Genomic DNA, 24,851 nt, shown 5'->3' with positions numbered 1-24,851 from the left:
GGACAGCGTTCGAGTGGCCTGATGCTGTGCAATCGGCTGAGGTACAGGACGCCCGCCTCTGACTGCATCGGAGATTTTTGTCAGCGAACAAATCCGTTATTGGTTAAAATATTTAGTCTCTTGATGCGGGGTTTGTGTGTGAGCGTGCCTTTTGTCCGTCTTACATTCCTGTTTTTTCTATTGTCACCTTTTAATCTATTGATTCCGCAGCTGGGATTTTCGCATAAAACATCCACAGAAGTCAACAACTAAATTGGAGTTCAAAAGAACAGTGCAAAAAGTCTGATACGAGTAGCTACTGGTCTAAGAGTAGTTGTTACTTTTTGCTTCGAGTACCTGGTGATCAAGGAGTGCTCGTTGGATCTAGAGAAGCTGGGGGTCAAACAAAAGCTGATGGCAAAGTTGTAATGATTCGACTCGAGTCACGATTTTGGTGATTTGACTCGCCTAGAGTTCCAACAGGTAAATTACTTGACTCGACTCGAGTCACTGCGAGCAAAACAATTTTGAAATTTTACGTTTTAGCCCCAATTGTCAGCTTTTTTTCTTGTGCAAATTAACTCTTAAATTGTGCCCCAAAATAACTGCACAATCTTCTTCATACTTGTAGATGGGTATGTAAGAGAAGTAATGATTTTCCGAATCTTCTAAGTGCACCATGTCAGAAAATTTGAAGTTTTTCAATTCAAACTTTTGGCGTCGTGCAGCGCCGCGTCAGGGGACTCCACAGTCAACGTGAGAATAGTCGGGCATTGGTGTCAGTGACTGTATGTTTTGACGGAGAGCTCCACTGGTGTCAGCATAATTAACAGACCCATTAAATCAACGTGACGTATTGCCGGAAACTTTGACATCATAAATATAGACCAAACAGACCAGGACCACTAGCAGAATATCATTTTGGAATTTTTGCCCCCGACATCAAAATATCCACTGCCAATTTAGAAAGTCAATAAATGACGTTCTCTCTTGTTTTTATTTATTGCATTGTGCTCAAAAAGATGGGACTCAAATTAAGTCGAACTAAACACGTCCCTCGACTCGATCTTTGGCCCAGTGACTCGACTCGGTTCGAGTCACTACGTCACAGTGACTCGATTTGACTTGCGTCGCAATCTACTCGACTCTGGCTGATGGTCAAAGAGTGCTATTGGTATAAAGGGATGAGATTTAAAAAAAACCTTCCGCGGCATCTGATCGGTATGAAAGAAAGAATGAGATAATGGGATCTGAAGGAAGAAGCAATAACTAAATTGAAATTCCTGCCAATCTTTGACCATCAGCTACTATTTGACCGACAGCTACTCTTTAAACAACTGTTATTTTTGACCGAAAGCTGCTTCTGTCCAAGGAGTTACGTCGTCCAACAGTCAACATTTTAATCTGATAAACAGACAATACAACATATAAAAAGCGTAAAAAGCGCATTTGAGCTGTTGGATTTGAGATTTCCGATTAAACACTTGCCGTATAATTTCTACATTAAAAGCTAGTTTCTATTTACTTACGTAATTAAGTAATTGTAATTTTGGTCACAGTCAACGAAAAACAAGCGCTTCCCGGATATAAAACAGTAAAAAAAAATACAGTGAGCATTCACTTCGATAAGTTCATCGTGGAAACGCACTGTACAGAGTACATTTGTACTACGTGGAAAATCAAAAATGCTGAACGTGAACATTTTCCCAAGAAATGGGAAGGACTCTGCTTTTGTTTTGTCGTCAAAATTTTCAGACAAGGTCGGCCGCTCTCAGGAGCCAAACAGAGGGTTCGTCGGAAATGAGAACTGCAGAGATACAGAGGGACTCCTCGAGAACGGTGGAGCCATGTAGCGCCCTCTGCCAGTTTTGAAAAAAAGGTCTCCAGTCAACTTGCTAATGCCTATGACGGCATAATTACACCTTTTCCTGGGTGAGCCCGGTGGATTTCAGCGCCATACTTTGAAAATGCGACTCTACTGTACCACTGTACTGGGAAAATTTGGTCAAGCGGCATATCTTTCGAGGTGGACCTCTACGGATGGCCGAATGTGCAGCCAAGTCTTTCTGTAGAATGCTGACGACTCCATTGGTCAAGCAAGAAATCAGCGCTTGAAGTGGTGCACCAGTCAGGAAGACCAGTCTGGTTGAATAGCGCCCTCATATTTAAAGTATCATACTGGTAATATAGCTCGATAGTGTTACTGGGGTGGGCAAAATAGCCTCTGAGAACAGTAAACTGCCCTCTTGTATTTCTGTTTTTTACGGGCCTTGTGGTCTCTCGGAAACGGCCTTTTTCACAATGTGAATCTGTACTTTCGCATTTCCTCCTTGGAATGAGTGCTACGCTTCCAAATGGGACCAGGAGGGTGTGCAACATCAGTGAACAAACCCATTGCGGTAGGGGTCTACAGAACCAATAAAGTTCGCCAGCGTTTGTCTTTATTCCATTAATTCATACTTCTCTCCTCCACAGATTTCATTAAAGAAAAGCATTGCCACATGCATGTAAAATTGAATTTACACGCAATTGATTTCGGCGCAACGAGACGTTCACAGCCTGTCACGCTGAAAAATCATTTTTGCAATTGCGTTTGCAATTCAAAGCCAGCCCGAAGTAATTGTTCGCAGTGCGAAAAAAACCTCAGGGGCTATCTCTTTGCGGATGGTGAAATCAGCATACCATCTGAACTCACAAATCAGTGTGCTTACCGACTCCAACTTGTTTGCTTTAGCAAGAGCTCTAATATAAACGTGCACAAAATTAAACTGGGGTCAGACGCGTTCATCGCCCAAAACAAATCACGAGCGCACTCTTGGTGCATTTCTAGTACTTTTAAAAACAACACTTCAGAATTTTTGCAATGATAAATGAATCCTTGTGAGACCGCACATGACGTTTGAATTCTAAAATATGAGTTTCATAGTACATTGGGTATGAGCAGTCATTGGCCAAAAAATACAAATGGAAAATAAAAACAAAATTAGATTTATAAAACATACATAAATAAAATAAAACAAAGAATAAAACTAAGGAAATAAAAACAAAAACAGGATAATACCAACTATTAAGAACAACAAATAAAATTGAAATAAAATAAGGAATAAAAAAAATGAGAAAACAAAACATAAAAACTTAATAAAATAAAAAAGAAAATATAAATAAACTATAAATATAGTATATAAAATAGACAGCACCAACCACGTGTAGTATTTTCAAAAAGTGAAAAAAAAATCTTGCAAAACAAACTTGTGACTCGCAAAACAAAATTTTATCTCACAAAACAAATTTTGCCCTGTTAAACAATTCTTGCAAAACAGGATTCACATAAAATAACTGACAGACTAAGAACGTTAGAGGCGTGCGTAGTGATTTGGCCTAGCTTGCGACGCGACCACGCGACACAGGCTAGCAGGCCAGTAAATAGGATGAAAACCGCTTGCGCACGCCAAATCATAATTTGTATGCGGTTAATTCTAGACGAAATAGAGCATTTTTGTGGCCCATGAACTTGACAATTTGTAGGAAAAACAGGTTTAGGCAGGCAAAGACAATATTAGCTTACGTCTGAGTGTGATTTGGAAGAAATCGGTGCCTGAAAACGGTCTATTTTTCGAGAAGTGTAGGCATCGATATTTCAAACTGGTGAGGAGCTTCAGGACTGCACTTTAGAGGTGACCCTCCGTGGAAACAAATATCTTCAAAAATAATCGGTTAATAAATGGAAATTTGAAAACAAAAATTAAAAATAATAAACTGGGCTTTAATTTCATGTATTACGTCTCATCAAACGCCAAAAAAACTCGGAAGTATTTTTTCTGATTTTTTGAAGTTTGGGTATTTATCAATGTTGGCCATGACAGTTTATTTACTGGCCAGCAATTCTAGGCACAGGCAGAAGAGTGTTACTTGCATCGCCGTGGCGTACATGTACATATACGTATGTATTATAGTCCTACTTTAGACCGACGCAATTTGGCCTGCCTTGCTTGAGCTAAAAAAGGTTATTGGAAAATAACTGAGTCTGAATGAAGAAAAGCTATACTCGAAATACAACAAAAGCCGGGGTAGTATTCGTGACCTTTTAAAACTTGGTTTTAACACGACTAACGAACTTATTTTGCTTGTTTCATTGCATTCTACTTTCATAGCCTAAGGCAAAAATGATAATACTTAAAATTGGAACCATAATTAAATTTATTTGACATCATCAACATTGAACATGATAATATAAATATACAAATATATACATCAACAAGAAAATTACATTTTAACAGACAAAAATGGCAGTAAATTGTTTGATTTAAACAAGTAAATGCAGTTAGTTTTGTGTGTGTTGGGGGACTTGTTCACAACTTTTCTAGAAATTTTAAACCACATTTGGGGAATGAGGATGGCATCTCTCTTCTGTGTTAGCACCATTTACATGTAACCATATGATTTTGATCTTTCCTACATCAGCATTCAGGTTTGGCCTTGTTGAAAATAAAATAAATAATGGTTTAACTAGAGCGGGACGGGAAGTTGACCCTCCCCAAAAAGCTGGCGGTGGACCAGACTGCTTTACCTCTCTTCACAAGCTTATGCATAATATGCAAAATGTATTCCAGCTGCCACCGGATATAAGTCTCATGTTCATTGAAAAATGACACTCAAACCAGGACACAACGTACACTTAACTACCTGAGGAAGCACTGTGCCTTAATGGTGATATCCACTTGGGTAAGTGTAATAACTCCTTTATTGCTCTATCAAATTGTTCATAATTTCAATGGCAGCATGCAAAATTAGTGAGGATGCAATGTTTGTATATCTCCATTTGCATACATCATGTGTATGCCTTGAGAATACAACGATATTGAATTTATGAATTGACAAGTTTAGAAGCCCCATATAGTTGTTGACAATATTGAAATATGATTTCTTGAAAGAAACAATTAATATCTGGGATGCTTGTGGGCTTGCAAAGCACTGCCTCACTACAAGCTGGGCTAGTACAAATTGTCCAGTATTCGTGTACATACTGGTAATGGACTGGGTACATCAAGACCAAGCATTTCAAGGGTGAGTTTTCAGCCAAAACACAAGTTTGCAGCCCTGTACACAGAGAACCATGCTGCTCCTGGCACTGTCGTGTATGTGTTCCTTCATCCATTGCTCATCATTCATGTGGTAAGGAACCTTCTAAATAATTTCAAGGCAGTTAGATGACCTAGTTATGGTAAGCTACGAGATGTAACAGGATCATATTGAGTTGTTTTAGGGCTGTTCAACTTTGAAATCGGTGCGCTTTCAACCCCACATGACAGCAGTTCCATGTGGCTTTTCGTGGACTGCTCAGTCACGCTAGTCATCGTATTTCATCCATTAAACCACTCTTGTCTCAACGTATGGCACACTGCTTTATCAGCATGTTTGCCTGAAAGACTTTGTTAATACCCCCTCCATGCCCTCCAAATGTAATTTAAGTACAGAATAACGAAAGCTTCCAAAACATGCATAAGTCATGTAAATCGGACATTAAATGTAGGATATGATCCCATAAGCGACAAAGTCAAAACGGGAACATGAATAATTATAAACCAATGGAAATTACCATGCAAATGGACACATTTACTTCAGTTTTTTATTACATGTTTCGATTACATAATCATGGCGACTTTTCACACATGGGGGGTGTTCCTTGTCAATGTGAAATTGAGTATCTGTATGAAGATTTAAGTTAAAAGACTTCATGTCTTGACATGTGTGAGAAGTCGCCATGAAAAATGGAAAAAATCGAAAAATGTGTACAGTTTGCTATTGCCATTGCCAGAGCCACTATCACAAAACATGCCTAGGCATAGGCCCCAGCAGGAATTCGGAGAAAACATGAGTGTCCTTGTACCTTGTGTGCCACCTATCCTACCACTCCATCATTCGAAGGTTCTGGAGACCAAGTCAAAGGGTATAGGTACTTTGTGAGTCTTTGATGCAAAGGAAAAGGAAAGATTTCGTAGAATTAACGACAGAAATATTCCACCGTCGGCATTTAAACATTTATGTTTAAATTTTCTTTATTTTAATTTTTTAAACCTAATTTTTTCCTTTTTCATGTTGCCTTTTTGCCCTGTGGCCGCCCATAAGTGAGGGGTTGGTTGTGACAGAACACAACCTTTTCTTGGCCTTTCATAAATAGTTGATAGACCGAGAATAATTGTTTTCAAATGATTAGAATGAGCCATAAGCTGGGTAATTCAAGGCTTCGGATTTGGTAGCTTCTTTTGTAACTAAAGGAAACGAGATTGTGCAACAACAATAACGAAATGAGAGTTCAGCGATTGACTTCGGAGTATTCCTGCTAAAAAATCAGTCCGTTTCAAAGCCATGCAAAGTCACATGGACGAATTGCTTGACCGTGGTCAATTTCATTTCGGGCGCACCAGGTATCGATATTGTTGAAGGAATCCCAGACGTCACTCGCTCTCACAGGCTGATTATAGGCATTTTTTTCTAAGTCTTCAAACTGTCCCGACGACGGACTGAGCACGCAGTCCGAAACGTTGAGTATACTCCCAGTTCTTTTCAGAACCACACAAAGGCCTACTCATAAGCGAGACATATATTCCTTCGCATGGTGCTACTGCAAGCCTTTCGACCTGTTGCTTCAAACTTTACTAACATTACCTATTTTTTCTTTGTATTCAAGGATCAAGTTTATATTGAATAAACTCCCTTTTTTTTCATTTAGAGATCTAACTTAGTCTGACTTAAAGTACTGCTTGACTTCTGGTTAATCGTTTTGTCATTTCATCGTAAAAGCTGTTAATCCAACGAGTGCTCAATGTGCAGAGGAGTTGGATTCATTGTTGGTATGCCAGTCCTTGGTAAACTATATCATTATGTAGATATCTAAAATATTTCGTCATTAATAGGGCTGTGTATAAAAGACTTTTAAGGGCGTTGGCTCCTCACTTGGAGGCAAGACTGCAGGGCTGGCACTATGGCAGGGCATTTTGGCCCTGTTAGTTTGTACCCATTTGTCGGGGAGTTGTGGTTCATTAAAACTGAGATGTGCAAAATTCTTGCATTTAGGAAGAGTCCCACTGTGTCTGCCGGCTGTGGTCACGGTTATCTTAACCTCCTCGTCACCACAAATTGATTCCAACATGTTCTAGACCAGGGTCATTCACTGTAACTTCTAAGTATCTTTTTTGTGATTTGTTGTATGAAATTGTAAAGTAAATTGTGGTATTTATAAGCGCAATATTCTGTGCAGTTTATGCTGCAAAAGCTGCATTGCTGGTGATGATTTAAAATTTGATTGAAACCGGGGTTTTATGTACGGTTTAAAGTTGGACAGGGTAGACCCTCCTCACTGAGAGACGACGACGCACTTAACTTTTTTCAACCAAGATAGCAGGATCGTCACCCAGCTCACCTATGAGAAGGGAACGCCAGCGCCATATAGACACCCCACTCCGTAGACAAACGCACCGGTGCTTTTAACATCACAACCAAGGCAGCTCACTTCCCAAGCGGATTGAGCCAATGAACTGTTGATTAGGGCCCGATTTCTTTGATGATTTGTAAAGTATTCAGTAAATTAGTTTTTGGGTGTAATTTTGATTTGTTAATTGGTTTTGTGTCGCAGGACTGAAAAAAGACCCCCAATAATTTTGTTGTTTCGCACAAGTTACCCCTTTTGTGTTTAAATTTCTTCTTTTACAATCCATCGGCCAATCAGGATAGGCGATGTACGGGAATCATCGTCAACGTTATTCGAATGCTGACCGGAGACGAGGAAAGACTTGTTATTTATTTCCTCTCCATTTTCCGTTTTCCAGCTAAATTTGTTATTCTTTTATTTTCAGTATCTAGTAATTAAGTAATTTTATACAGTTATATCTACTTGTACATGTGCATTACTAAGGATTCAGCGAGTGGGCGTTGCTCCTAAGAAATATTTGCAAAGTCGTGCGCATTTATACTGTGATTTAATTAGTTTTATATCTTTTGATCAAGTTCGTAAATATTAACAGCTTTCGAATGCTGACCGGAGACGACGAAAAACTGATTCATTTCCTCTCCATTTCCTGTTTTCCAGAAATAAACCAATCAAGAAATTTTAGCCGGAGCGTCCTCTTTCGTTTTTTCAACTCCTAATAACTAGGCTCACATTTGTATAACAATTAGGTAAATTAAATTAGGTGTTGAGATTAACAGGTGAAATGTCCGTCTTTTATTTGTCTGGCTTGTCTGCATAGCGTCTGATCGGAAGTACAAGTTCCAGGGTTCCTTTTGGGGAATCCTGTGACACCCCCCTTTTCTGAATATCTCTCACAACAATGAAAAGAAAAAAAGTAGATTGGCTGATAGCGTAAGGATCGAAAGACTGTATCACAGAATCGACTACAAGCGCGACGATCGATCGATCGTGCAATTCGACCGGCCCAGCAAAGACATCCGTAGTCCTATATTAATTCATTACCAAAACACTATCTAGGTGATCCATCTTGTCGTTTAAATCCAGAACTCCTTCAGCCGTGCAAATCAGCGACCAACCCAGTGTTTAAAAGTTCCCAGTGTTTAAAATGCCAACAATAAAACAAACGGAAGGACCAGCAGAGTGCTGGCCTTTCCCTCCCTACATCGCCAATTGCGGCACAACAGCATATGTACAAACCTGAACATGTTCAGATTTGTTGGAGTGTACTCATGAATATTTTGAGTGCCACATTTCACAGTGGAATCGGCACATTTCATCCGTCACCGAATGTAATTCTTTCCTTTTCAGTATAAAGTGAAACATTCTCAGTTTGTTGACACAACACTTGTATAAGTCATGGAAAAGCCCCCTTTGAAAAAGCTTCACTTGAATGTAATCCCTGTACCACCTATGGGAGTTCAGAAACTTAATACCAAAGCGCATATGACCATCCACGTTACCGCGTTAACGAGATGATTTATGATGGAAACACATGAAAGACTATCATAAAAGATATAATTTAGTGATATGAAATCTCGGATAGTCTTGAAGAGACAGAATTTACTGACAAGAAATCTCGGAAAGACAGGATTCCGAGCTATCGCATCTTGGAAACACAAAATTCGGTGATATTAAATCTCGTAAAGTCAGGATTCCGAGTTATCGCATCTTGGAAAGACAGAATTCACAGGTATGGAATCTCGGAAAGACAGCATTCCGAGTTATTGCATTTTGGGAACTGTTTTATAATATAGAGTGCAGGGATGCAACAGCTCGGAAATCATGAATTCACAGATAGGAAAACTCGCTAAGACGGTTTTCCTGTTTATTACATCTTTGTATGCATTATTCATTTATACAGTATCGTGGATACAAGGATTTCAAACTATCATAACTCAGAATCCTGTCTTTCCATGATTTCATATAAGTGAAGTCCGTCTTTCCAAGATACGATAAGTCGGAATCCTCTCTTTCCAAGATTTCACATCAGTGAATTCTGTTTACCAAGATGAGATAACTCGGAATCATGACTGTCCGAGATTTCAGATCAGTGAATTCTGTGTTTTACGACAGTTTTCATATATTTTCACCATAAGTTATCTCGTTAACGCTGTAACGTGGATGGTCATATACGCTTCCGTAGAAACTTCATGTAAATGAGGACGTGATAATTCACGACTACAACGTTTTTCAATTTGGCTGCGCTACAAGTTGGGACGAATAATTACTTGACGAGTGATAAATGACCCAACAATCAGATGACAGGAAAATTTTCAGGTGTTCTGTGAGACAAAATAACAAATCCTCAAATAAACTTGCAGGGGAAGCTATTGGTCAAGGTGGACTTGACTAATAAGACATCAGTAATTGATCAAATCTACAGTATATTGCATTGTTACCTGGCTGAAACCAATCTTTGAGAATTCATCAGAAATGAAAACATTTAACGCTTAGGTCAATTATCTTTGAGAGGTCCGTGCACTTTTTTAGGTAGTAAAGCCCCTTCAAGAGACTGAGGTTTAAGGCCAACTGCGGAGTCTAAAAGTGACTTCAGGATACCACGCATATTACGCCATCACCAGAGTACGACAATTATTGGTATTTGACACTTTCAGTCATACAATACTTATTGCTTTTGACAACTTAAGCCAAACTAATGCACGTGCAAATTGCCATCTTAACGCTAAATGGAAATTACCTATTTAAAATACAGGTATGGTACAACGGACGTAGATCGTAGAGAGAAAGTCACTGTTCAAATTATGGTGGCGCCATTCAGGCACCAGAGTTACGTAGAGAGAGAGTAGCGCCAGCTTCAGACCTCAGAAACAAAAAGGCTGCAAATTATGTGAACAGGAGAGCGTGCGGCTATTATGTACTAACTACCATTGTGCACTGGCGCGTACACCTGCCAGTTTGTTTCAAACAAATGTGGCACCTATGTTTCAACTCTCTTTGTACACAGTCTTCAGGCACTAGCCCGTCCCGATAACATCGCGAAGTGGTATATCTATTCTCTATTATATTTATATTTAAAAAACTACTTGTTTTGACAACTATTATATAGTTATTCAAATACAAACCTACATGGGCCGACAGAAAGCAAATTATGACATCCAATAAAATGATTTATAGGACATTAGAATGCGAAAACTAATTACTATTACTCTTTCAAAGTTTCAGGTCTAACAGTCGCTTATGTTCATGCTGCAGTTGAGACGGTAAATCAGCAACAGTAGTTGGCTTTTTCGAAACTTTGCGAAAAAGGCATTCTTTTTGTTCTGACTTTTTTTCTTTTGGGCTTTTTCGCAACTTTGCAAAAAAGGAATTCTTTTTGTTCGGATTTTTTTTTCTTCTTCTTCCTCTTCTTCTTCTCCCCAAAAGACCAATTAATTTGTGCACGTTTTTTCTGGCCACCACTTTAGTGCCTAAACAACTTCCGAATGTCATTAAACTTACACCAATGAAGGACCCTTATGTATAGATGTGCATAGAAGCATGACGTCATGATGGCGTCATCAAGTGATGTTTTATTGATTTTTCAATATTTTTTTCGGCCCATTCGCTTTGTACACGTTTTTGCGGCACAGTTTTGGTCACTTAGCAATCTTCAATCATTATCAAACTTACACCCAATGACGACCCATATGCAAAGTATTTTCCAAATTGATGACGTCATCATGACGTCATCATATGATTTGTTATGCATTTTTAGCTCTTTAATTTTCCCAATAGACTTTGTAAATAGATTTCAAGTTTCAATATCTTCAGCTAGCAGACTTGAATCGGTCTAAAAGTTACACCAAGCACAGATGATCAGGTAAATATTCTACCAAAGTAGTGACGTCATGATGAAGTCATCATGTAAATTATTTTGAAATGTTCAATCTTTATTTTTTCCTATAGCTTTTTGTACACAGATTCGAAACGGCTACATTAACTAAACTACGTGTCTGATTGGGTTGAAACCTTGCATGTATCCACAAAGGGATGTGTTTGAGATGAAAACTGGCATGATGTGTTGACAATGTTAACACCTGACAGGCACGTGACATTGAAGGGGCGCTATTTAAAGCATTATATTTCTTAAACAGAGTCCCAGTTGCTTTGAAACCTTGCGTGTATCTTTAAAGGGGCGTGTTATAGATGAAAAGTGACATTATGTAATGATGCCGTAACCACATGACCATGCAATCACGTGACATTAAAGGGGCATTCATTAAAAAAAAGTGTTCCTTCTAAACTACATATATGTAATTGGGTTAATTGAAAGCTCTTATTTACACGTTTTCAAAAAGTGTTACAGACCTAAGCCAACATGATGTTCCCTTATTATTAAAATCACTAAATCTTCTAAACTATATGTCAGATTCGGCTGAAACCTTTTTTCTATTGTATCTATAAATGCAAATGTTTTATTCAAAAACTCACACGATTTGCATATGACATCATCATATGATCAGTCACAAGAACATCATCACTATATCACATAATCCAAAGTTACACTGATAAAGCATTCTCTGTTGAACAATCGTTTTAAATTATATTCACTGACTAATTTTTTGCCTTTACTTTTTCAGTATACACAAATTGTTCAAAATTGCAAAACAATGAGAAAAAGCCCTCTGTTCTGTTGGCAAACAGACAGATAAGCTCTCGTTCTCTTTCTGATTATTCGGAAGAGGTGACATAATTTTTTCAATAAACCTCACATACGTTTGGGCAAGTTGGCAGTTAAATTCACAGAGCTCACGGTACATTTTTGGTGGTACCCTAGCATGACATGTAAATTGCAGATGAGACCAAGGCCGAACGGCAAACTTTTCGCGGTGCTTTTCACATCGTTATAAAAGTGGCATACATTTCATTCGGTTTCTTTCCCTTCTCTTTCACAAATTGCACGATCATTCCAGCCAGAATAGAATTAATTCACCAACATCCAAAACATGAAGGCAAAATCATTTCTTTTTATTGAAAAACGATATCCACAAGCACAGCGTTAATGCTGCTGAAGGCCGTTCTGTTCAGTTCTACGGTGTGTGTTTTATTATTTTATGGGGGTGTTGTGTTTGTTGAGATATTCCCCTTTTACGATGTGACCTATGAAAGAGCTTTACAAAATTAAGCGGCAATGATGCAAATTTTGTAATGGGAAAACGGCGATTAAAAAAGAAAAGCTTCAGCAAGAGAAAATCAAATAATTTACACCTGTCAAAACAGAGTAAGTCTGAGAGGCTGGAAATGTCAAAGGCAAAAACTGATGAGAGCATTTTGCCTCCTGTTCGTTTGGATACCATGAGATGCCTTTTTGCCTGCGCTGCTATTGCGGTGTATCACAATGTACACACTTACTAGCAAACATGAGCTCATTTATTTTTTTCAACAAGAACGTGATCATTTTAGCCAAATTTCCTGCCCGTCATTTGCATTTCTGCTCTCTGATGGCCTGAGTAAACATAGATTAAAATCGAGCCGCTATTAATCAATTTTCCCGCCGATAATTGAGTGTTCAAATCCACCCCGCGTGAATGGGTTCAAGGGGATGGCAAAGAGTACCTTGCCTCCTGCAGGGGGAGGTCATTAATCTTTCAGAGCGAGAGGTGGCGTATTTTGCCGATGTGGTGGAATTTTGTTAATCCACATTAACCTGTAAATTGCAACTCATGTCGTGGCGGGAGAGCTGCAATACGCTTCCCACCATGCAATGTTTCAAAGTGGAACCGTCCAGATATTGCCCAAAAACAAAATACTGCAAAGCCGTATAAGGCTAAAGTGTGCAGGATTTTGAAAAACAAAACATTTGAAAAAAGCACACGCTCGTTCTAAATTTCTCTTGAGATTTCATTGGCTACCCTTCAGACATCAGATTGAGAATCTCCCCTCTATTGCCAGTAAATCTATTCATTTTCTTTTCTGCTAACGCATTGTTTCAAATCTGCCGAGTTATAAATGTGATCTTTTTATTATATCATGTTTTATGCATTAATGAACGTCATCGTTTTTCAAACTGGTTAAATTACTTATCTTTTCAAAGCTGAATCGACCAAGTGCAAAACACTGATAACTCCCCCCTCCTTGCAACCTAACCATTCTAATTCTAACGTGTCTGTTTCACAGTTCTTTGAACTCGAAACTGAATAAAAATTTAACCTTCGCCAATACAAGGACATATTCATGAAAATGTGTGGGGAAAAGGTTCTGGCTGTACGAACAACGCGATTCTATAAGCAAAACGGAACAGATCTATCAATCACTCTATCAATTTGATACGCACAAAATTAATTCACGTGGACAACATGCACCAGGAAGGAGACACCTCTGCCAGCGCATGTCCGACCAGGGCTGTTAACACATGTCAAGTTCTTTTTGAAAACCTGACAGGTTTATATTTTTCTCAGATAAAAGTGGAAATGGATGGTCCTCACCCAGGGCCATCAAATACCCTATGAGACACGGAAAGACCTTTTCAAATTGACAGGTGGTTTGAGTAAGTTCCGCTGTGCCAGCAAGACTCTGTAAACCGTTCCCTTTCATTTTTATCCACGCAATTGAAATGGAATGGCTGAGAAAAATGCATGGCATTTCTATTAATTAAACATCGCAAGGCAAGAAATAAAGTTCACAACTTTTTAAAAAGGTGTATGCGGGATAGGCAAGTAAAAAACGAGAGTTTACAAATACGGGCACTTTGCAAAATGTTAAGGCCCTGGCGATAAAAGATGAAGACTTAAGGTAGACCAGCTCATGCTGTCCGTGAATGCTGTTCGCACTGTCAATGGAATCGTTCCGAGGAAATAAAAGTAAAAAGGGGGCTCCGTGGGGCTTTACAATGTCGACTGACTAATCATTGACCTAAACTAAGTCCCTCGGAGTGCAGTGGCCGGAGGCTGTCGGCTAAGGCACGCATCTGACCTCAGTGTCAATCTGGCCTAAACGAAACAGCATGAACAATAATAAAGCTATTGAACGTTCATGCTGGACACTTCTCGATACGTTACACTGAATCCTATGATCTGGAATCTATAGTGCAATATTTGCTGTATCCACGGACGTCATATAAAACGTTTGGACTCACCGTGCCCTTAATCAGCCCACATAGGTCACTGAAGTCACCAGCAGCCATCTTGTCTTGCCGAGAACAAAGGGTAATACAAAAGCTCTCCATTGATTACCTTTGTATTCAGCATGGATGATATGGCAGCCGGTGGCCTGAGTCGATGTAAGAGCATTACGACTCCACATTTTTATATAACGTCTATGGTGGCGTCACCCAACAATTATTAGTTATTAGTCCCTCCATCTCCTTTGCAAAAAGACCGTAAATTAAAACTTTTGATCGGTGAACTGTCGGCGCCAGAATAGGATTAGACCTATGTAGAGCCTTCCGCTAGAAGATGTTGTCAATATGCATCTCGTGAAATCCAACTCGTCATTCGTGACTAAATAATAAAGCCAAGCCATAAATTATATTTAGAAGGGGACAGTGAACAAGGAATAACCAAAAAAGTCCAATAAATTCCAATCAAGTCTTCCGTTATAACAGGCGCAAACGGCAGCCTGGCTTTATGTGTTGTGGATTTCATCATAAGGTTCCTTAGACCGACCACAAATGGAACGCGCAAGTAATTCGTGAAGACATCGAATCATTGTCAACAACCCAGCTCTGTTCGTCACGAAATGGACTTCAAACATTTCCCCAGCGTCTAACATGCTAATGCATATTTGCTGAGAGCAAAAACTAAGGAATCTCTTGGCTGCATCTTTGCCAAAGTTTTAATTCTCCTTCTGACACGTTCTTTGTTTGCAACACCTGTCATTCGATTGGTATGCACTTTTTTTAATCTGCGGACAGCGGATAACTTTAAAGCACCAGCTGATCTCCCATGTAAGTCTTTCGGTCTATATCCTGGTTGTACACAATAACTACGAAGCTTTAACAATGTAGAAGGAAACATGGCAGAAATGCAAATATTATATTTCAACCTATCTTACTTGTTGATGATAATTATTAATCAGTGGCTATCCAACATTGAGTACACTTTCCTAACTAAAAGTTGATATTTACGTCAATTTCAGAAAAGACGTAACATAATGTGTGAAATGCTCGCTTACGGAATAACTGGGTGGCCAGCTTTAATATCTCCTTGGAAAAATGGGACTGAACAGCACATTTGGAGCTCATACATTTTGGCCTTCACTTTTTTCCCTTACCTTCAGATTCATGATTTCCGAGCCCCTGAGAACAATTTTGGGAGTATTCATCACGACACTGCCTATCGAATCTGATCATTTCCAAAGTATTCTCCCCTTGAAAGTAGAGGCAACAGACACGACCTCAGGGAGGCAAGATAACGCAGGTAACGTTGATAACGCAATCTTCAATTTTTCCTCGATGCCCCCAGAGGCAGCCATACACCCCCGACAGTGTCGGGTTGTGTGATGGGGATCGATATACCGAGACCTTTAGCATCGCAGACTATGAAAATTCGCCGGCCGGCCAGAAAAATGCTCCGCGTCTAGATGGCGGTAAATTGCAGCTGGTATAGATCCACTATTCACCGGCGAGAATAGCTAATGCCTTTCCCAATTAGCCGCGAAGGTCACTTGTGTCAAATTTGCAATAAAACATGCTACAATTACGAGTCACAAACAATTTATGAACTTTACCCGAGTATAATTATTTCTCAGTCGCCCATTATATCTAGAATTTTTTTCATCTGATGATTTTTCACGTTTGGCTTATGAACCCGAAAAACGACAGCCAACGACCAATGTAAGATGTAATTCAATCGATGTTTATTTTGGTCACATACGTAGTTACTCATTAACTACTGACACGAAGGTTAAACACTGAAGAAATCAATTTCCTTTTTTTATCCGAAGGCAGCATTTTGTAAAATGCAATGAATGCTTGTCTCGCTCAATTAAAGGTGCTATCTTACTGTTAAAATAAGCTTCACCACCCCTTTACGTTATAAGTTGCCACGAATGTTTCTTTTTTCGTCGTATGATCTTATGATTTACAATTGCGAGATCTCTGCACGTGCACATGCGTAGAGAGATTGTGTCGCAATGCTTTCCCGTGCCACAACTGTGATGCAACAATAAAAAGCTCAGTCAACATTTGGATCAAAATTAGATTGACTGATATCCCTTCACCTGATCATATAGCAAGCGAGTAGAACACACTCGATCAACTGACATAATAATTACCGCTGGTAACAACAGAAAGGGACAGTTACACAGAGCTGGACGTACATTTTGCACAGTTAATAGTTATAAACATACCGTAACATTTACTTCAGATATGGAGTGTACTAAATACGATTTGCAAAAGACAGAGTTCATCTGCCAGTAACGTTTTTTATTGTAGAAAATGGCTTGGATTGCCTTAGCGTAAGGCATACTCAGACAAAATGACAATCTTCTTTTTTAAATCAAAAACTTCGGTGTTGAATACGTCTTTAAGTTCACAGCCGAAAATAATCAAAAACAGAGCTATGTTGATACTTGAAAACTAAAGTGAGATAAAAATTTAGTAAGTTTAAAAACAATTTTTAGAAAACACCGTTTTCAAATTAATGACACAAAACCGAACAAGACACACCGTGGAGTCGGCGCCCAAACCGCGAGTTGGTACGACAGGGTAACTCTTACCTTGCGTCGCCTAACTTGAACCAGAGAAGCTCGATGACGCAGTATAGAGATGGTGAACAGTCAGTGCGCTGCTCCGAAAGACGACCAATTGAAAGATAACGAGAAGCGATTTACACAGGAAGCCAGGTCAGCAAGGAGCCCCCGTGCTGAGTATCAACGAAGATGCGGAAGTTGACAACACCAGAGCTTTACGTCTACTTCTGGAGGGAGATTGTAAAGAAGAAGGACAGAGAAATATAACTCAGCTTTGCTTCGGCTTGTTTATCACCACCAACTGATATTGAAAGCACATTGCTCGTTTTGGGAAACTGAGCTTAGAGTAACGACGCATGCGCTTCATTCACATAACAAACATGTCTGTCTTATCCTCCGTGATATTGTGGTACTGTTGCCAGCCTATCATTGCTATTACACGCACAAAATTATGAATTGTTTTCACACACTCGGAAACCTTGCAGATGTCAGACGGCTCGTAGTCTTACATTTGCACTTTGAAATTTAATTTAACGTACTGATGAATTCAGTTCTGCAGCGGCATCACGTTTTATAAACATCGGTATCATGATTTGTATAGGCAAGAGTGGTAATTCGGAGAACCAATCAGAAAGCATCGTTCAATATCCATCTCTGTGACGCCCTTGCCTCGTCTAAGTAGTGAAGTCTGTTTTCCTTTTCAACACTTATTATGCATGGTAACCAAAAACCAGCCGGGTAATTTTTATGAGGTTCAGTGTGTCTCGGATAAGTAGAGCTGGATGTGTGTGTTAAAATAAGTCCATATTAAGCCCCTGAATCGCATTCATATGTATTAAATGATAACTCAGATAAATAGCTTTAGTTGGCCATACTCCAGATGTACGTCCTTGTCAAAATTAGATTTTAAGGTATTGACTCATTAACTATTAAATTTTAGGGATCAATGGTTTTGAATTCGTTTGTGGTTTGGACGTTTGTATTTGATCCTTGAGGGTCTGTATTTCATTGAGGGTCATTCAGTCCACTGAGTTTTATGAGACAACGTTTTTTATTTTTCTGTAACCACAGTTTTCATTCTTGGCATTCATTTCCCCATAAATATTGTTCATCAAACTCGTACCACAGCAAATTCCAAATAACAAGTGGTTCCGCAGCTTCTGGTGATCGCGGGGTTATCCAGATAACAGTTGTTCGCTTAGATGAATTTTCTGCTGAAAGAAACTAACACGTATTACATTTTGTAAATAAATGCAGGGGAAATAAAACAACTTTGTTTTGTTTCAAAATGAGAATTCTGCTGCTGTATTAACAGTCTTTTGTGGACCTTTTTAATTATCAGACTAACTGTAGACATAAAGAAAGAAAAATAAACAGTAATTGCACTCACCATTCTTAGAAGAATGAAATAGTTATAGATCCTGCCTTGATATTGTGGTTGCACCCAATTGGAGAAATTTTAAAGAGTGGGATGATACCCAAAAGAATTTGAATCAAGCCAATGATTATGAAGCAGTTGTGTCATATATCAAGAACAATGCAAACACGTTCTCTTCCTAACCATATTGCATCTATCTTGAATTCTTTATCAGAGTTCGTATAAAGGGTACTCACTAGTGAAATTGAACAAAATAAAAATGTTGAAACAAATACTTATGTGCATGAAAACGAATTTTCAATGCTATAATAATGAATATGAGTCCCAAGTAATGAAGCAGATGACAAATAGTAGCAGTAGTCAGAACACCTATAACTTTTTACCGAAAGCTAATAAGCCATCAGACGTACTGCAACAATAATGGCAGTGTTCCGTTTCATAAATGATATTATATTCCACACAATGTTGTGATAGTTAAATCAAAACATACACAGATTCGGATTGTTATTTTGCCAAATCTATTAATCCAGACAAATGTATTCCCAATGTTAAGCTTTGTCGAGAGAGAAGAGTCCACCGTGACAGGATTTTAGGCTTTTTCTGGTATCATCACCTGCACTGACTGCACAAACTATAATTTGATACGACGCATCAATAAACCATGGACTTATTATTGGTTGGTGGTGAAGCTTGTGCTGCTGAACTTTTTTTCCGTCGCACGGAACGGTCAATCGGCAAAGCATAGTTCTATCCCTCTGTCAATAGATGCTCTGTTACACCTGCACAAGAAATCTTTGAACAAACTCCGAGGTAATACAGGAATTTATTCAGGTGTTACACAGATTGTTTGTACGGAATGCTTCACATCTGTGCAAATGAAAATAATTTCCTGAAATAAAACTATTCTTAACACTGTACTCATACACATGTGTTGCATACAGTTGCAGACTGTTTTTGAAAACTTATTGGAACGAATGGAGTTTCATTGTTACTCAAGGCGACGATTTACACGTGGCTTTCATCGCTTTCAGGAAGAAAGTCAAGTACACTGATTTTTCCCTTAGAATAAATTTACGTGTATCAACACTATTTATAATCGGTCATCACAGCACCTAAACCAACTTAGCTTTTCGAAAATTACTGCATTTTCTGTTCCTTGATGAGATTCATTACGGACACCTCCGAAAGCTGATATGACGGGCATGCCTCATACGAGACAATATTAACTGGCATCTGGTTAGCATTTGCCATCTGCAATTGCTTACAATTTCCAGAACTGAGGATTTTGCAGAGTGTACTGATGGACGATTTGAGTCAGACCAAAAGGTAATCGTCCCTTGCGAAAGAATCTTAACTCGGCAGATACTGATGTCATATAAGGAGCATGAACAGAGCGTGAGCATTCTTCTCTTTATCCAATGCTCTCGTCCACCTACACTACTTCTTTTCATGAGTGTCAGTTCTAGGTCTGCCACTTTCAATGAAATCGACCACATCGTAAATATTCTGAACATGCCTACATCGCTGAGCTGAATCATATGATAAGTTATGTGTGGGGGAGGGGTGGCGTGCCAAAGACGAAGAATCGTAGGTCTTTCTCCATCTTTCATCTTATCACATGGAAGGATGATTGAAACGAGCTCCACTGCCAGATTCGTAAAACTTGTGATGGAAGTAGTAGCGGCGTGAAAGACCATCAATTCATAATCATCTTCCAAAATAAAGGTTAACTAAACTCGTATTGTGCCGGGAGTGTATTGCGCAACAAGGGAGATAAACGTTACACTGATTAATTTATCTTGATAGAGAACTTGTTCGGATTCACTGTTGAAACATTTTAAGTCTACGAACAATGCCCATTCCACTGGCCATTTCCTCCTACTTTAGTATCCACACTATTAACAGGTCTAAAACTTGGTCCAGGCATAACAAAGATTGTTTAATATTCATGTGAACTGAGGTCATTACTGTAAGTGCGGATGCTATCTCCGGTATAAACATCTGGTCGCAGTTATTGACATTTCAAAGGGTAATATTTTGGTGCCTCACACACGTAGTTCATCATTTTCAAGTAAACCGATCTTCCGCAGTTCATATCGAAGCTATACTTCCTGCACATTGTTCTGAGTCTGCTGTGCCGAGGCTTACATGGTTTCGTTTGGATCTACGCAGCAATACTTTGGCAGTCAAGCTGTAAATGGTGTTTGCTCTACATCATAGCTTTGTCCGCGATTTTGAACAGATATGCAGGGTAACTGTGCGTTAGGTATGTCACACAAATAATTCCCGAAAGCTGCCAAGTTGTATTTACCAACAGAAAGAAACATGACAAAGGTCGAATATTTATTTAGATAGTCCCGTATGGATGCTACGGAAATCATCGATCATTTAAAGTAATCCTTGTAACCAAACAAATCATCTGGGAAGCTTTTATTAATGTCGTTGATGCACTATTTAACAAGAGGGATTCGCCTCATGCCTCCCGAAAGAATAATAAATTAGAGTGTCGTGTACAGGAGTAATGAAGTGGCCAAGGATATTATAAAGCTCGTGGGCTTAATAAAATCATCATTAGGTTTGCACTTAATAATCCTGAAAGCGAAGACATGTGGATTCCAGGCGATAGATTCCAGAAACAGCCGCCTGATAATTCAGAATGCCTCATAAACAACCCATCCGATTAATTGACCTTCTCGAACTACAATTTATGCTTTCTAGCTTCCTTTTTTCCTTGTTCGTCAAACCAGCGGCACAGTTTCGTCTTCCCAATTTGCCAGTCCGTGCAGAATCTCTTGTTACCTGAGATTAGTTAGTTGTCTGGTCCTATACCGATAAATATTCTCATCTGCTCGGTTGGCATTTCAGAAGCAATGGTTGACTGGAGAGTCTCACTGACGAACTGGTCTAATCCCGAGCCCTTGTTGAAAGATCAAGTCCAGAGTCTGACCTGGCAATCCCAGTGACGTTATCTGCCAGATTCTCCAAGGGGCCAGGTTAATCACAGACTAATTGAATGAGTACCAAACACTTCAAGATGCAGCTGCAACAGGGCAATCAGGTCTAAGAAATTAAATTGTTTGGAGAAATAAAAAAGTCGAGTAGTCCCATTTTATTCTTCAAAGCAAATCAAATTGTTCATGTCTTTTTGGAAGTAACATGCAACTAGATCTTCACATCATTCCATTCATTTTAGTATACAGAGAATACACAAACAAAAACATACAATAAAAGCAGCTACTGTATTCTAGAGTACAATTAAGGTGGCGATAACATATTTGATTTTAACCGTACTTCGTACTGTTAAATCAGCAGTAAAATCCATCCTAAATTTCCAAACGGATCAATAATTTGCAACGTCTGTTAAGCCACAACGAAACGTCTTCAAAAAATTGCTGAAGAAGGCAGGTGCCCAGCCCTTCTCGGTACTCTGGTAATATATCCTTTTACTGGACATTATGTTGGCCATTGCCCCATCTACACGTCCCTCAAAAGTCAAAAGAAGAGCAGTAAGCAATACAATATCAATTACCGATACTAACTGCTCCACTTTGAGGCCGTAAATATATCCCCCTACTTTTGCCTTCCTTTATATTTTGTGGTTAGATTTTTTGTTTGTTCTCACTCCTGTAATTTGTAACTGATACTCTTAATATCAGGTTTCGCCCTTATAATAAGCGTAAGGGTAAAACCCTGTTAGTTAAATTAACATCTCCCCGACGCAAAGTACAGGTCAACTTGATATTATACACTATGTTTCACAATCTTCTGGATTATATTAGCTGAATAGACTTGTTGGTTTCTGGTAAGTTGTCAGGAAGTATGCTGCAACTACCTTTTGTATTGCATACATATACAGAGGTAGGATTTAGTAAAAAAAAAATGAAGAGAATGTAATGATAACGGACTGAGCCACTGCGATGATTATGGTAAGTTTGCCGAAAGGCAGTTTATTAATCATCACCAACTTGACACTACCTCTTGAAACATTAAATAAAATTGCACTCGTTGAGGAATCCAAAACCGTCCATTTCCCAGGCTTACAAACTGAAATCAGTTGAATCAGGCATACTGACGAGGAGTAAATGAAATTGCTACTTTAAACCTTCATAGATATATGGGCCCTTCATAAATGCAACATATGTTGAGCCCACCAACCTTTATGCAAGTCAACAGACCACTTGATTGATTGAGAAGCGTTATGATCGCGGAGGTAATTTGTCAACGCGCGATTCTGCCAGAAATTTCTGTAGATTACTGAAAGGGTTCAGTAGATTACTTGGGTGTAGTGCCAACAGAATATTTTTGCATTTTCCTTGTTCAATCCAACAGTTTTGGGAGGACAGTTTAAGGCATAAAGCAAAATCACTCTCGAGGGGCAGAAGGTCGTTTAATGCCAAAGTGAGCAAAATATTACATGGTACATCTGCATACGTATGGGCATTGTGGTTGTTTCTTGTACAAAAAAGGCAATCCTTATAGGGTCGCATTTCATGGATACTGCACTAGTAGATCTCCACGTGTGAGCGTTACGGATAAGCATGCGTTGCTGCTCAGACATAAACTATTTCACAAATGTGAATTTTTATTTTGTCCGATGTAAACAGGGATTTGGTACGACAAAACCGATTTAAGCCCTGTTATTTTCCCCTTTACAGGATCTTCTTCGAAGAAGGTTGCATTCAGTTGGGTTCGGGTATAGTTGGGTCGGGATGGATTTTGTTATTTGTAGTTAGCAGCGGCGTGTACAGCTTTGGTGTTGGGGGAATTCAAAAGTGAATGCGGCTTCGGGCTCATTTCAACATGATGTTGAAGGAGAAAAACAAATCAAAAACCTTTTTCACGGTCCCGACATCTTTGCTTTATTTGCTGGTGTTGTTTTCTTAGGTTTTTGAGTGCTAATATTTGATAAATAAATAGACTAACTAATTTTTTTTCACCCACTTATGAAACATATTTTTAAGAAAATCCGTTGGGAATCCCGCCCGCAAAATACACCACTGTTCGTTAGTTAGTTTGACACTTCTGTTCTCTTTGGACTTAAGGATTTTACAAACAGGTGTACTCGTGAGTGTTTCCTTGATACCTCATGAATGTCCTTTTATAGAGATTTCAAAAGTGCAAATTAATTTGCATCAAAGTAATGTTCCCGTTAGGCAGCAGACAGAATGAAAAAAAATAATGACATTTTCATGCACTCCATACTTGTTTTTCAATCCAACCCATACCACTTTGCACCAGTAGCAAAGTACTACAACAGATTTTATTCATGTGCCAGCCTTCGTGAATCAAATCTTCGTGAAAAGTTAACCTTTCATTTTCAGCACCAAAGATTAAATAACAGTAGCAACAACAATATAAATTCATTACAAATTAATGGCAGTGTACATTCAGAATGATTTCTAATTTGTGATAAATTTGTATCTAGGCTAACTAATTTTAACCACATTAAAAATGAAAGTAAGGCTTGGAAGCCAAAATAGTTTGGTACAACCCAACAGATTACACTGATTGCATGGATTCAGGAAACATAATCAAAAAAGCCTCCCTGTGAACATGGTCTATTGCGCTGTTTAAAACATTTTAATGTTTTCCCGAACAAGTAAGAGAGCTGTTGTTGTGATGTCATTTCGGGAAGACTCTGTTCAGTTCACAGTTTCTCTGGAATCGTACCTTACCTATTTATGAAGCACTTGTAACGCTGATCAAAGCGTTATACACAAAACACTCCTAACTTGACCAAAGAAAAGAAGAAACCGAAGTAACAAAGGTACAGTAGCTAACGAGAAGAGCACATAGGGTTAAGTTGATTTACTAAAAAGATGGCCTTTTAGCAATTTCTTGAAAATGGGCACTGAAAATCAGATTCGGATGTGTTGCAAGATCTGGAAATGCTTTGTCACCTGGGTTTTTTTATGTAAGTGGGGAATTGTCGGTTGAAGACCTATGCCCTGTCTTACATGATTGGTATAGGGAGTGTAAATCGGCCAGACTGGGGGAACCCCAGCTGCAGTTGTTTGGTTAGAATGCTAGACTCAATGGACACGTAGTGTTATTGAAATAAGAATTGCGACGTCGGCTGATCGGTCTATACTGAAGATGATTCTTGCTGCACAGTTCGATTTTTGTTTTTATTTATTTACTTTAAGTTCATACAGTGGGTCCACATTTCCCCATTGAAAAATTTCTGCGAAAGGGTTGGGAGCTGGCTACTACCAAGTATCTACAAAACAGAGAATCATCAAAGAAAAGGAAATTAAGAGCAGCAAAATAATTCAATTTCTAGCAGATTTTTATTCACAAATAAATATTACAATTAGGCTTCTCCCTGGAATGATACCACTGCTTTGCTCTTGAATTAGGAAAGTTGTATCAGCATAAAAACCAAACAGACATCAA

General features: G+C 38.9%; 2 protein-coding genes across 3 annotated transcripts in view; both read right to left on the bottom strand.

Moving 5' to 3' along the window:
- Nucleotides 1-17,172, bottom strand: part of LOC110981226 (G protein-coupled receptor 54-like) — a 131,015-nt gene extending 113,843 nt beyond the window's left edge. For both annotated transcript variants that reach the window (XR_015425510.1, XM_087137498.1), the window contains exon 1: nucleotides 17,105-17,172. The gene's annotated coding sequence lies outside the window, so the exon portion shown is untranslated. The remainder of the gene's footprint in view (nucleotides 1-17,104) is intronic.
- Nucleotides 1-17,176, bottom strand: part of LOC110981251 (G protein-coupled receptor 54-like) — a 64,761-nt gene extending 47,585 nt beyond the window's left edge. Inside the window, exon 1 of the mRNA XM_022238664.2 lies at nucleotides 17,105-17,176. The gene's annotated coding sequence lies outside the window, so the exon portion shown is untranslated. The remainder of the gene's footprint in view (nucleotides 1-17,104) is intronic.
- Between the last annotated feature and the right edge of the window lie 7,675 nt (nucleotides 17,177-24,851).

The sequence above is a fragment of the Acanthaster planci genome, linkage group LG05, assembly GCF_054643075.1.
Source record: "Acanthaster planci isolate LZ-2023a linkage group LG05, COTS_SCS, whole genome shotgun sequence".
Lineage (NCBI taxonomy): Eukaryota > Metazoa > Echinodermata > Asteroidea > Valvatida > Acanthasteridae > Acanthaster > Acanthaster planci.
The sequence above is the reverse complement of the archived record's forward strand: the minus strand, read 5'-3'. Positions and strand labels throughout refer to the sequence as shown.